At 48.2% G+C, this 14,067-nt stretch overlaps 1 long non-coding RNA gene across 1 annotated transcript; it reads right to left on the reverse strand.

The window, feature by feature from the left end:
* Positions 1-7,009: 7,009 nt before the first annotated feature.
* Positions 7,010-12,035, reverse strand: LOC140694986 (uncharacterized). Its single transcript, XR_012070644.1, has 4 exons — positions 11,996-12,035; positions 10,355-10,605; positions 10,000-10,207; positions 7,010-7,232 (listed from the first exon to the last, which is right to left on the reverse strand). It is a non-coding gene; the product is annotated as an uncharacterized lncRNA (long non-coding RNA).
* Positions 12,036-14,067: the final 2,032 nt, after the last annotated feature.

Consider the following 14,067-nt stretch of genomic DNA (forward strand, 5'->3'; position numbering starts at 1 on the left):
AACCCTGAGGAATTCCGTCAGCGTATGTAGAGCAGGAGAGAAGGTTTAGGGCCAACTAGTGGGAAAGGAGGGCCTGCCTGGAGAGGATGGAGGAAGGACAGTAGTGGAAGCCATCACGTACTCTTACTGGAACTAGCTGACAGCAGTGAGGGACGCCAAGGAACTGGGTACACGTCACGTGTGGGGCGATCCTGGCCACCAGGTGCAGGGTTCACATAACTGGGACCCAGTTTGCAAGATCAAAATAACAAGGAGGCAAAGGGGCTGCCTCAGTCCCAGGATCCTGACAACGGCCACAGCGACGTGACCCCAGCTAATGCGGTTCCCCTAGTAAGCCAGAAAAACGAAACTCTGAGCCAAGATATTGCAGATTCCACTGCAGCCACATGGATAACTAGATCTCTAACCTGACAAAATGTAACCACCAGAAACAGGAATCTTTCCTTTTCTCTTCCTTTGGAACTTTGGACAGGGAGTCACAAATCTTTGACGGGAACCACCTATAAACCAATAGAGAGCTCACTTTTTCAGGAATAAGCATGGAGAAAAAGAGTGGGGTGATGGTTTAAAGCAGAAGTCAAAGTTGAAGCCCATCTGAGAAATGGTAAAAACATGTTTCTCAATGAATTCGAGTTATGGCAAAAAGAAGGAGGAAGGTTAAGGAAATCTCTATTAATATCCATTCACCATAAAAGACTAGCCAGCCATAAAAAGACAACACCTTAAATTAATAATTTTTTTTTTTGGTGATGAAAAACAATGCCTTAATTTAAAACAAGGCTTGGGCCATCAACAACACTCTGAGAATTGTTGACGAGGAGAACATAAATCTGCATATAGATATGTAAGTGTTCCAAGTCCACCACTCAAAAACAATTAGTCAATCATGTGTCCAGTTGATTGGGAAATCCCAATAAGTAAATAACTCAAAAGTGGGAAAGACATGGGATTAAATAGTGGTAGTGAGCAATGAAATCCAAGATGTATATACCTATATTTTCTTTGTTAATGTAACAAACTTAAAGCAACTGTCTAAAAAGTAGTAACTGGAGCACACAAACACACACACACACAATTTAGAACAACAGAGAGGTAAAATATGCTAAATTTATCATTATTGAGGAACAGGATCTAATAGATTATTTCATTTTTGAGACTCTTATAGGAATACTGGTCCAATTGCATAAAAATTTATGAACTTAGAGATGATTTATAAAGATTTAGAGAGAATTTTCTTTAAGAGGCAATATAGCTTCCAAATCACTGAAGAGAAAATTAACAATAAAAAAATTAATTAATCTAGGTAATATGGAGTAACACTGACCATATTTACCACCCAAAAATAAACCACAAAATGGATAAAATATATGAAGCAATGATTTTTAAGACACGTGGAAACGATCATCCACTAGGACCTTGCCTTGCCACCTCAATACCAAGGCTCCTAGTCCTCCTACTGCCATCACAAAGGATGTCCACCAGGAGGCGACATTTCCTTCCTCTGCTCCTACTGCAGAGCCAGTCCTGAGCAGTCCTTTTCCAGGTGTTGGCAGGCAGCTCCCAGAAGTGCTCTCGTGGGCCTTGGTCCCTTTTGGCCACCAGCAAAGGGATCAAGGATGAGCAGTGAGCCTCCTTCCTCATCCAAGACCTAGGAAACTATCTGACTTCTGAGCAGCCCTTCACTCTTGTCTGCTGTCTGGTACTCTCCACCCGGCTTCCCGAGTCCCCGGCACGGGCAGCCTGCACACTGGCCACAGCCCATCAGAATCTGTTCCCCCGCCAAGAGGCCACGCATGATCATGAGCAGGGCTCCAGGCCTCTGGAGCAGTGCGGCTTGGACTGGGTCCTGGCCCTGGGCGCGCGAGCTCCATGCCCTTGGTTGAGTCAGTCAACATCTCTAAGCTACAGTTTCCTCATCAGTAAAATGAAGACATAATCAATATGGAAAAAAAAACAGAATCTGAGGGGGACTAAATTTCTGGTGATTGAAGATAATTTTAATTTTGATTTATACAGCAAAGGACATCATACAATTTTTACTACATCGTATTTCTAAAGGACAGCTTCTACTATTAAAAGTAATGCATGCACGTACACACAAACACACGTGCAGACACACTGGCTCTAGTCCACATACATCCCCACGGGCACACACACATGGAGTCATGTACCACCCACACACCCATAACATACGCACAACCACACACATCCTCAGGCGCACACACACACATAACATACAGAACCACATACATCCCCAGGTGCACGTGAGCACACACAAACACACAGTCATGTACAACACACGTCCCCAGGTGCGCGCGTGCACACACACACGTCTTACACACTTTGGCGTTATTCTAAATCAATTTACAATTGAGGGTCACAGTGTCCATTGTTTTATCCACTCAGAAGGTCCTGACTTTGGAACGTGAAGCAGGAGCTCTCCTCTCTGGAGATGGTCTTTACCAATTACAGTCTCAGTAGAGCCAACATAACTGCTCTGGACCTTTGGAAGTGCAGGCCAGAGCATACCTGGGAGCTCACATCCTGTACATGTAAACATGTTAAGTGCAGTAGGTTCTAAAGTCCTGCCTTTACAAATATACGTTCATTATAAGGGGGAAGACCAGGTTCAAATTTAGAATTCCAAGACACAGGGGAGTCCGGCAAAGAAAGTGAGCGTGTGGGGAGAGCTGATTCCCAGTCTCTGACCACTAGCCTGATCCTTTTCTTCCCAATGCTGGGTCCATCCCTTGCCACAAGTGGCCTTGGATGTTCACAGGGGGACACTCAAAACTCACATTCGGGATCTGCTCATACCCTCCATACATACAGCTGCCCTTTGGCCTCTCTGTGAGTCCTGGGAATCTGAGCTTCCGGGAGAGCCGGTGCAGGCACTAGGAATGGGTCAGGGGCTGCTGAGACAGGGCATCTGGGGTCCTGGGCTTCTAGAGCATGGGATGGAGCCAATGACCCTGCCCCCTTGGCCCTGCTGACTCCACCCCATGGAGGGCGTGGCCAGAGGAAGTGTCAGGGCCAGAGGGACCCTCTGCAGTGCAGGACCCAGGGCAGCGGGCCCCCTTGCCAGGGTCTAAGAGCAGAAGGCCTAAGGAAAGATCTGAAGAGGCTGTAAGGTATCTTCATTCCCATTAATTAAACAAAAATAAAAGCATACCACAGGCGTGAGTGGAAAGGGATTTGTTAGAACAAGGGAAGGCACTTGCCAAGGTCTGGCCATAGAGGGCTGGTGGGTTTGTCAGGTTGATGAGGAACCAAGAGGCTGTTAGTCCCTTCTGGGTCTAAACACCTCTTGAATTCCTCCGGGTGACACTGAAATGCAGTGAGACACGGAACTCTCTTAAGTTGTTAAAATCTTCATGGTGAACCATTCAACTCTCTCCTCATTCTTGGCTGCGAAAGCACGATAAACACAGGCCAGAAACTCATCAGCCTGTTGGTTGGTTCACTATCCGTCTGGCGCCTCCTCTTGTAGGAGCCTTTATCACATCACCCAGGGCTGACCCGGCTCAGGATTATAGCTGATTTTCCGCAGGTGGCATCACTTGCTAGTGACATGAAGCAGGCACATTAGCCACCTCCCAAACACTGAGGCTCCTCCTGGGAGGAGCCTTCAGACCCCCAATCCAGCCTCTGCACCACGATGTTCCTTAGTGTCACTACCGGTTTGCTGCCTTGGCCTCTAGCTTTGACCAGATCCTCGCCAGATTGTCGATAAATATCACCCATATACCACATCTAAGCTTGCGGTCCAGATGTGACCATGGTTCTTATTTTCTTCCCATCGATGGATTGTTTGATCTTTGTGTAATCATGTCGACAGCAAGGCCAGTACAGCCCTCTTGAGGCCTCCCAGAGCCGCCTCTGTGTATAACTGTCCTAGCACCCCAGGGGATCGGGTCTGAAGCCTGGCACTCAGACACGAGGATGTCAGCTGGAGAGACAGGAATCCACTCCTGCTGTGGCTTCTGCTGTGGCTCAATGTGGCCATAAAAACGGATCCCACAGGCCCTGACGTCACTTGATTCACTGCAGGGATGCTCCCACACTGCCGCGTTCCCCAAGAGACTGAGGGCTTTCTGCTTGTTCCGGAAGGCCCCACCCCCGAGGGGACACTGGGTCCAGTGGAGCGTCCAGCCTGCTTCCCCGCCAGCCCTTAGGGCCTTTGTGGGGCCTGGAACATCAACTAACCTCCCCTTAGGGACCCCTTTGTCCTTTGCAGCCAACAGACCTAGGTCATAAGCACTTTAACTCACCTGAGGGTGTTTTCCTCACTTCAGGGGCAGTGAGGACTGGGCTTCTTCACACTCCAAGTGCCCCCGGTCTGGATGCAGACAGTCTGGCTCTCCCCCCAGTCCTGCAGGTTCCGGCCACACCTCCTGCTGGTCACGGAGTCTGTGCTGTATTCTCTTCCAGGACAACAGGTGCACTCTGCCCCCCACCCTGTCCCCACCAGCAGTGGCAGAGGTGGAGGACAGGCGGGTGAGCTTGGGCCTGAGACACTGCCCTGAAATCAGTGCCCCAGAGGCCGCTGGTGACTAGAGGGACCACGGGGAAGAAGGCAGCATGGGATGGGAGGGGGAGGAAGGTTCAGGATAACGAGACGAAAAGGGGAACAGATAGCACCGTGAGGACCTCGACCATGAAAGGGAAGAAGATAGACAGTGACAGCTAGAGCGGTGTTGGCGTTAAAAGCTGCGGGCATTTTCATTTAATTTTATTAATTACCATTACATATAGTGACATATTTTTATTTGATTAAAGATTAGGTGCCATGTCATATAACAGGATATAGTATATTATTTATTAAATAATACATAATAGTAGATATACTAGCATGTTATGTTCTGTTTATTTATTATCAGATAGTATATAATACATATGTAGTTATTTATATACATAATATATAATTCATGCATCTATATAATATATAACACATAACAATGTAGGATTATGAATATTATATTTTATAACAAGATTACATAACAATAATGATGTAATATTATCCATTGTATATCTTGGCTCATGACACATTCTCACCTTAGGTGCCTGTCAGAAGTATTTATGTATTAAAATTAATATTATAAGAAACAGTTGTGAACCTGTCACCCAGCACCAGAACAGGACTATTGACAGTGACATACTGTGTCCTATCCTGCCCTAGGCCTCTTCTCACAGGAAGTAACCAGCATCCTGAATCCTGGCTTACACTTGCCTTGTGTTACTGTCACACACACAACATTTTAGATCAGTTAAAACAAATGAACTGCAGGTACATGCAACGAAGTGGATGCATCATACACCCTATGTTAAATTGAAAAAGTAAGCCCAAGAAGGTAGCCTATAGTGTGCTAAGCTTTTAACTGTGTATATATATGTCAACTAAACTCACTAAATTAAGAACAACTACAGCTAGAGTCCAGGTGGGAGAGGGACAGATAAAAGGTGAGGTGAGCAGATTTGCTGCAGGTGAGCGAGTTCCCTTCAAGTAACATGTCATTCTCTCTGAAGCAGGAGGCAAGGCCATCTGCTGGGAGTCAGGGAAGAGACAGAGGGAAGCTTAGAGGTGTGCAGAGAGCATAGAATGTTGACACCACTGTGTGGCAAGTGGGGAAATGTGCTCACTAGAGAAATCCTGGAGGATTGCCTGGCAGTGGCAACATGCTGGGCATTGATTTGTAGTCTTAGAAATCTGTGCTGGGAGAGCCTGCTGCCTGCAGGCTCAGAACAAATAGAGCTGGGTGAACCGAGATGGAAGTCATCCTGGTGAGGAAATGAAAAGATCAAGGGTCAAGGGAGTTTTGTTTGTCATAAAGAGAGTGCTGACTGTGGATGCAGAGCTGGAAGGTGAGGAAGTGGAAGTAAGAGGAACGTGGACAGGTAGGAAAGCAGAGGAGTCAGTGCATGATGCCCCAGTGAGGGTGAAGGAGGGCCAACGAGGCTGGTGGAGAAGCAGCTGGATGGCTAGAGTTGGGCACATAAAGGAGAGAGGCTGGACCTGGGGTGGAGACACGCCCGGGTATGAGCCCGGGGGTAGGGTGAATGGGAGGTGTCTGGCTCAGGCTGACGGAGAAGAAGACCCTACAATGACCATACTGGGTGGTGGAGGGAGAATCAACATTGACGTCTTGATGGTAGGCGGTGAGGCAATACAGAGTTGGTGGTCCAGCTGCTCCTGACTGAGGCAGATGAGCAGGGAGGCCAGGGTGGCAGGCACTGCTAGGAATGGACTGGGTTTTCCAGGTGTTCCCAAGAGAGGAGGAGAAATCACCTCATGGGGGAAAGTGAGCACAAGGAGGTCAACCCAGGCTCCTGATCAAACGGAGAGTGTGAGGGGGCAAATCGTCAACTCCAGAGATGGTGGCCTAGGAAGCAGGGACCATGGGTGAAGTGAGGGGACACTCAGAGAAGAGAGAGAGATGAGTCTTCTGGGTGTAGGGGGAAGAGAGGCCCCAGGACAAAGGAGCACAGGGGCACAGTGATGAGGATGGACTGGCTCTGTTGTGACACTGCAGGAATGGCTGGATCTTTGTCCTGAGGGCTTAGTTTGGGGGGGCTACTGGCCTCATGAGGGCCCCCCTCTCAGCAGCCTGGACAGATGCTCCCGCTCCTGATAGCTCTGTGGCCACCACTGTTCCCGGAAGGGCTCTGCCTCCATCTTCTATCAGACATTCCTGCCCAGTCCCCGACTGCCAGCGAGGGAGCCTGGGCCTCAAAGCCGTTTGCCGTGGAGGGACACAGGCTCCTTGGAGAAGCAGGCTGATCTTATTTTTCTCCGTAACCCACGGCCTAGCAAAGCGCCAGCCTATGGGTGGGCCATTCAGGGGCTCGGATACTTCTTAAATTAACTCAAAGCAGTAGAATAGCAGAGCTGGAGGAAGTGACCACTGAGCTCACAGAGTTCACTGCCCACACCCCCATTCTACAGATGAAGAAACAGAGGCCAAGCAGCCAAGGTCATGCTGCTCTTTAATGCTGGCCTCTGTTGGGCATACCAAGTGATGAGCTGCACTGAAGGGCCTGAGAGGGGGCTCTGGGGTCAGACAGCTTGGGTTCAAGTCCCACCCCTGCCATTTACTAGCTGTGTGATTAATGACTGTCCTTCCTGTAAAGTGCCACCTCATTTGTTTGTCATGAACACAGAGTTCCTTGAACAGCAGGACAGAATTCTTTAAAGGTTTGCTGTTGCTTTTGTTACTATTATCACCAAGTGAACCCTGAAATGAAGAACAAAGACAGCAAGATTTTTTATTTTAAAAGATTTTAAAATACGATGATGACTGTTTGATTTAATCTATTCAAGTTTGCATTTGACCATTATTAACAACTGCACAATGGATGACTTTTGAGGAAATGTTACTTCATGTCTTTAATTCTCACTAACTACACAGGCTATTCAACAGGAAGCAATTTTTTTTCCAGGAAGAGGGACAAAAAGTTAACAATATCTCTGTACCTCTCGGTTCCCAGTGAGTTGGTTGTGATCTGTCAACCCAACTTTGGGGAAATGCCCTCTCCTCCTGGGCTCGCTGCACTGCCACGTGGCCTCCAGGGGGCGATTTACCCCCACACGAATCCAGTATCTTGGTTCATATCTTTGCTTCAGATCCCTCAAGGACTGCCCATGCACCAGGGCCCCATCTGCCCCGCCAGTCTCACCTGCTGGCCTCCAGGAAACTATCCTGGGTCTCAACCATCCTCTGTTCCTATGCCCGCCCCACTACTCTTCATTTTGTCCTTCAAGTGTGGGCTCCTGTGGCTTGCCACCAAGCAGGGGTCTCCCAGTCCTCCACCTTGGGGAACTGCATCGTCCTGCACAGTGCCTAGCGAAACTGTGTGGAGGCCGGGAGAATACAGAACAACAGGTGCTCAGAGGGGCTGCCTTTCCCACTGCAGGGGCCCTGGAGAGCTTTCTCCCAGCTGGTTATTCACAGGCGCTGAAGCTGTGGAATCTCGATCTTACCAATTTAAAGGGCATCATCACTAATTACAAAAGAAATCATTTTTTCAGTAGCAAAAGGAGAAAAGACTTTGTGCCCCATGCCCCCATCTTTCTTCCTCCGCCTTCAGAGGTGATTCTCACTCTCTGGGCAAGGGTAGAAAGCAACAAACAGAATATTATTTTTCAATAATTCTTCTTTCCCACTCTGAAGATTGCATCCCAAGACTGATGAAGGCTAGGATGGTTTGGCTTCCCTGTACTGAGTATTCAGAGGCTCAGGGTGGAGGGGGTTAGGGAGATAATTCAGCATTATGGAACCAAACAGAGACATTAAAAGGTTCTACTCTAAACAGAAAGGAAGCAGGATGCTATAGAAATGGGAAAACCATCATTGGAAATGAAATAACGAGTTACAAGACAATAAACATGAAGATGTAAAAAAGAAAAAGTATATCAAAATACAAAAAGGTGGGAAAGGGAGATGGTAGCAAGAAAAGATAGATTTTTTTCTCTTTCTTTTTCCTTTTTCTCATTATTCTTAGGATGTGTTGGAGCCTACGTGATTATCAGTCTAAAGGAAATAGATATGATAATGGGTTGATATACTTGAAAAATAGGGTAACCACAAATCGAAAGCATATAATAGAGTTGAAAAAAAAAAAACCAAAAAAGAAACAAACTCTAAATGGCTTAAAGACTTAAACATTAGACAAGACGCTAAAAAACTCTCAGAAGAAAACATAGGCAAAACATTATTTGACATATATCTCAGCAGTGTTTTCCTAGGGCAATCCACCCAAGCAACAGAAAATAAAAGCCAAAATAAACAAATGGGACCTAGTTACACCTATCAGCTATTTCAAAGCAATAGAAACCATAAGCAAAATGAAAAGACAACCTATGGAATGTGAGAAAATATTTGCAAAAGATGAGACTGAACATGGCTTAACTTGTAGACTATAAAAATAGTTCATACAACTTAATAAGAAAAAAAAATAAACAACCCAATCCAAAAATGGGCAGAACAACTAAACAAGCAATTCTCCAATGAAGATATACAAATGGCCAATAGGCATATGAAAAAAAGGCACAATATCGCTAATTATCTTAGAAATGCAAATCAAAACTACAATAAGTTATCATCTCACACTACTCAGAATGGCCACCATTCAAACATCCACTCACCATAGATGCTGGAGAGGCTTGGAGAAAAGGGAACCCTCCTACATTATTGCTGGGAATGTAGTTTGGTGAAGCCAATGTGGAAAACAATATGGAGATACCACAAAAGACTAAAAAAAGACATCATTTGATCCAGCAATCCCACTCCTGGGCATATATCCAGAGGGAACCTTAATTTCAAAATATACCTGCACCCCAATGTTCACAGCAGCATTGTTTTCAATGACCAAGACATAGAAGCAACCTAAACGCCCACTGACAAATGACTGGATAAAGATGTAGTATTTAGATATAAAAGAATATTACACAGTTGTAACAAAGAAGGAAATAATGCCATTTACAGCAACATGGATGGACTTGGAGATTATCACACTAAAGTGAAATAACTCAGACAGAGAAAGACAAGTAACATATGATACCACTTATATGTGGAATTTTTAAAAAAGATACAAATAAACTTATTTACAAAACAAAAACAGACTCACAGACTTAGGAAACAAACTTAGGAGTTTGGGATTAACAATTACAAACTACTATATGTAAAACAGACAAACAGCAAGGATTCACTGTAGAACACAGGGGAAAATGTTCAGTATCTTGCAACCTATAATGGAAAAGAACCTGAAAAAGAATAGACTATGTATATGTACAACTGAATCACTATGCTGTATACCTGAAACTAACAAAACAGCTGTATATCTGAAACTAACTAAACATTGTAAATCAACCACATTTCAATTAAAAAAAAGATAAGCTCTAAATAGCTGTATTCAAAGAAAATCTTCAAATCTTACCTCCTACAAAAAGTAAAATGGGAAGCTTGAGCAGGACCAAATTATACTGAATGAGAGGTTACATACCTTCTCCAGCACGTGGCCCATGGTACACATACATCGTGTTTTCCTTCAGGTAAGAATGGCCCTTACTGCCCAGGGAGCGAGTCCTGCTGGGACAAGGCCTCTGTGGCAGTGGCCTCCTTGTCACCGCTCCATCTCACCAGAAGGCCAGGGTTTTCAGAGGGGAGGGAACACAGAGCTCATACACTTCAGATATATTTCCTGAGAAAAACTGTGGAAAGACCAAATTCACCTGCAGTGCAGGAAACATGAGCACGGCCCCTAAGCAGACTGACAAACCCGAAGCAAGACGGCCCGATGTTCACATCGGAACCAGAACAAAAACCGTCTGGCCCCAGTTAAACGATCACCATCTCACCTGCAATGAACTGTTCGTACTCATTGTCAGGGATGTTTCTGTTGAGACTTGAGAGATCAAAAAAGTCAGACCAGGGAATCCGGACCTGGTGGATGTCCAGGCTCTGCTAATGGTAGAGGCGGCCCCAAGGGGGTATCACCAGCACCGACTCTTCCATTTTCAGCAGGGTCTTCAGGAGGAAGGCGATGTGGATACAGACGCCCCTACGGAGGCTGAAGCCCTCCGGAGGGTTGACATAACACAGAAGGTACCTGGCAGGGAGCAAAGGAGAGCGGGTCTTCAGAGCCAGGTCTCTGCACAGGAATCCCGGCTTAGATAGAACAGATACAATGGGAATCTCTGCACAGCACATGGCCTAGACTCAAGACACGTTCAGCAGCTTCTGGTTTGTATAGTGGAGGCACTGCCCACCGATCTCTGTGTGGCCAATTATTTCGAGTCCGGGAGCACATGCAGAAGACATCTTGGCATCTGTCTATCAACGCTAAGCACCTGACTAGTACCTGAGCACCCGTTCTCCAGGGAATCTCAAACTTCTTGGCCTAAAGACCCCTGTACACTCTTAAATACTGAGGACTTCAAAAGGCTGCTGTTTATGTGGGTTAAATCTATCAATAGTTCCTGTGTTAGAAGTTAAATAAGAACTTTAAAAAATGCTTATGAGTTCACTTAAAAATAATAACAACCTACTACATGATACCATTAATACTCTTAAGCAAAAAATAAGTATATTTTTCTAAACAAAAATCATTAATGAGAGGAATAGCAGTGATTTTAATTTCTGAGAATCTCTTTTGGACTGGTGAGAGCTTAATTCTATCTGCCTCTACATTACCTGTTTTGTGATATCACAGACTAGGTTTTCCCTGGAAAACCCCACAGGAAACTCGGGAGTGCAAGAGTGTGCAAAAGGCAGGTGACTTCCCGGCGTTCCTACGAAAATAGTCTTGCATCTCAGGGGCCTCGGACTCACTTTGATAACTGCTGCCCTACCCTAGGCGAGACTCTCCTACACAAGAGCCAGGCAAGTGTCCTGGCTTCTTTAATGAGTTACCGCAGCAACACCCCTCCCTTCTCTGTGTTAATGTTTCCCACAACCTCCATTACTGCAGATGAGGATGTAATCCTCAACTGAGGCCTCTAATCCCAGAAGACTACCAACCTTGAAAGGGAGGGCCCATCTACCATCTCTACACCCCGCACAGTCTATTTTGAGTCAAGCCCTAGATAACTGCTAATTGACACTGACCCTTGTCTTATTCCTGAGTTTTAGCGAAGGAGCCAACATCTGGATGGAACTGAAATTTCCCTGCTGATATACAAGGCTGATAAACCACCCTATTCCAACATCTGATTCTGGGGCTCTTCAAAACGCGGGTAAGGCCCCGCTTCATAAAAGACGGGTCCTCCACCTGCCCTTCCCAGGGGTTCTGGGAGGCCGCGGCCACGCAGGGCTACCCGGAGTCGCGGTCCAAGCCCCAGAGCCCGAGGGGGAGGAAAGCCGGAGGCTGTGCCCCAGCCCTGTCCCCCCCGCCCCAACCCGCTCCCCGGCACCACAGCCCTCCCCGGCCGCCACACCAACCCGGATCCCACCCCGGTCCATGTCCACTGGCCCCGCCAACGGCGCTGCCGTACGTTTACCGTCTGTGAGACGCCGCCCCAGAAAGGATGTCGGCCGCCGACTGACGCGGCCAGAACTAGTGGCCAGGCCAAGCAAGCCGCCATCCCCAGCAGCAAACAACGCCATGGCCCCGGGCAGCTGCACACTTCCGGAGCCCGCTGCCTGCCCCAGAAGCGCACGCCAGCCCGCGAGGAGCGCGGCGTCTTTATCCATGGCAACGCCGCGGGGCCCTCCCCTAGCGCTTGCGTCTGCGTCCTCCCGAGGCTAGACGTGCAAGGGCAGAACTTTCGGAGCCAATGGGAGCAAGGGCGCGGCCAGGACGGGGGTGGGGGGAGGCTTATGGGGCAGCTGGGCGGGGCCGGGGCGGGCGGGGCCGCGCGGAGGTCCTCAGCTGCAGGTGGCACCGGCCGGAGGCTGGGGCAATGCTGCCAACAGTGGGCGCGGCGGCGGGGCAGCGGGGCGGGGGCACCCTCACCTGTCTGTGTGCGGGGCTCAGCCTGGGCTCCGCGGCCTCCGCTTGCACCGGAAGTGGACCCAGGCTACCTGTGGGCAAGATAGAGGACTGAGCCCAGGCAGGCACGTCTGGCCAGGTAGGGCACCTGAAGTGCAGATCCGCCAGGCCGGCTGCCGGCCTTGAATACGCGCTGCTAGGCAGTTTCCAAGAAGACGGGATCTGTCCCAAGAGGGGAGGTAGGGCAGGGTGCCAGATGCCTGGTTGGGTGCGGTCTTACAGGAGAGCCACGTTGAGAGGGTGCAGAGCAGCCCCTGTGTTGGCGGGGCTAGGAATTTGGGGTATAGGGTGGGGATGATGTGTGCCATTCCCTGTGGTCTCCCAAAGAACTCGCACCCCCAAGCAAAGGACCCTGCTCCCTCCACCCTTCACTGCATCCCCTGCCTTCCCCAGCACCACCGCCCCTGCCCCCGGAGGGTCCCATGACCTCTCCCCACACCAGGCACCGTCCCTGTTACAGGTACTTATCTCCTGGTGGTTCCAGCCCAAGGGTGGGGGCTGTATCTGACCAGTTAGGATGCCTGGAGCCTTTGTATGAAACCTCAGACTATAATGCAGGCGTGCACAGAGGCCCCTCAAACAGGATTCCCTGCATTCCCTCCCCACCACGCACCCACAGCGCAGCTGCCACACCAGGCCAAGCCTGCTGGAGGACCGCTGTTCCCTCTCCACCTGTCCCTGATCAAGAGTGCACCGCCCACACTGCTGGGTATTTAGTGGGCCTTAGAAGAGCAGCTGGTATTTTCATGGACAAATATTTGCTCTTTTGGGAAGAGTTGAGTGCAAAGGGATGTAGGGTATGCCTTTTCTGTTGTCCTGGAACTGGTGACTAGGATGCAAACTTAAGTCAAAGCAGTTTTTAGAGAGAGCCGCAATATATCTTACCCAAAGATCACTGTTCCCCTACAAAGGCAACACCACCTGGCGGGTGGGGTCCTGGTCCCTCTTTCTGGAGGTTGGGCTTTGCACCCTCCAGCTGGGACAGAGCCCGAAACAGCTCTGAACACGCTCCAACAGGCTTTCCCAGCACAAACTGCCTTTATTTTGAATCTGGCTGAAGGAAGCAGCTGAGAAATCTGGGTAAATCTTCCTGGGTGTAACCATGCCTTTTGTGCTGAATGAAAGAGCGGCTCTCCACATGCTAACAGCTTAGAACTGAATGTGTGTCGAAGCCTTCATGCATGTAGCATGTTGGGAACAGCGTTTCATGGTGAGGGGAACTCTATAACTTACATGTGTATGGGGAAGCCCTCACTCCAACAGGGTTTTCCTGCACAAACTGCCTTTATTTCGAAATTGGCTCTTGCTGAGAAATCTTGGTAAGTGTTCTTAAGTGTAGCCATGCCCATTATGCAGGATGAAAGAGCGGCTCTACACTTTTTCACATCTCAGAAATGAATGTGTGTTGAAGCCGTCATTCATGTAGCGTGTTGGGAACACAGAATTTAGTGGTGAGAACTATGTAAATTACATGTCTATGATGAAGCACTCTCTCGAGCCGGGTATTCCAGTGCATACTGCCTTTATTTCGAAACTGGCTTCTCAGAAGCCTGTGGTCTCCACTGCAGGTCTGTCTCCAAA

The sequence above is a fragment of the Vicugna pacos genome, unplaced genomic scaffold (genome assembly GCF_048564905.1).
Source record: "Vicugna pacos unplaced genomic scaffold, VicPac4 scaffold_116, whole genome shotgun sequence".
Classification (NCBI taxonomy): Eukaryota; Metazoa; Chordata; class Mammalia; order Artiodactyla; family Camelidae; genus Vicugna; species Vicugna pacos.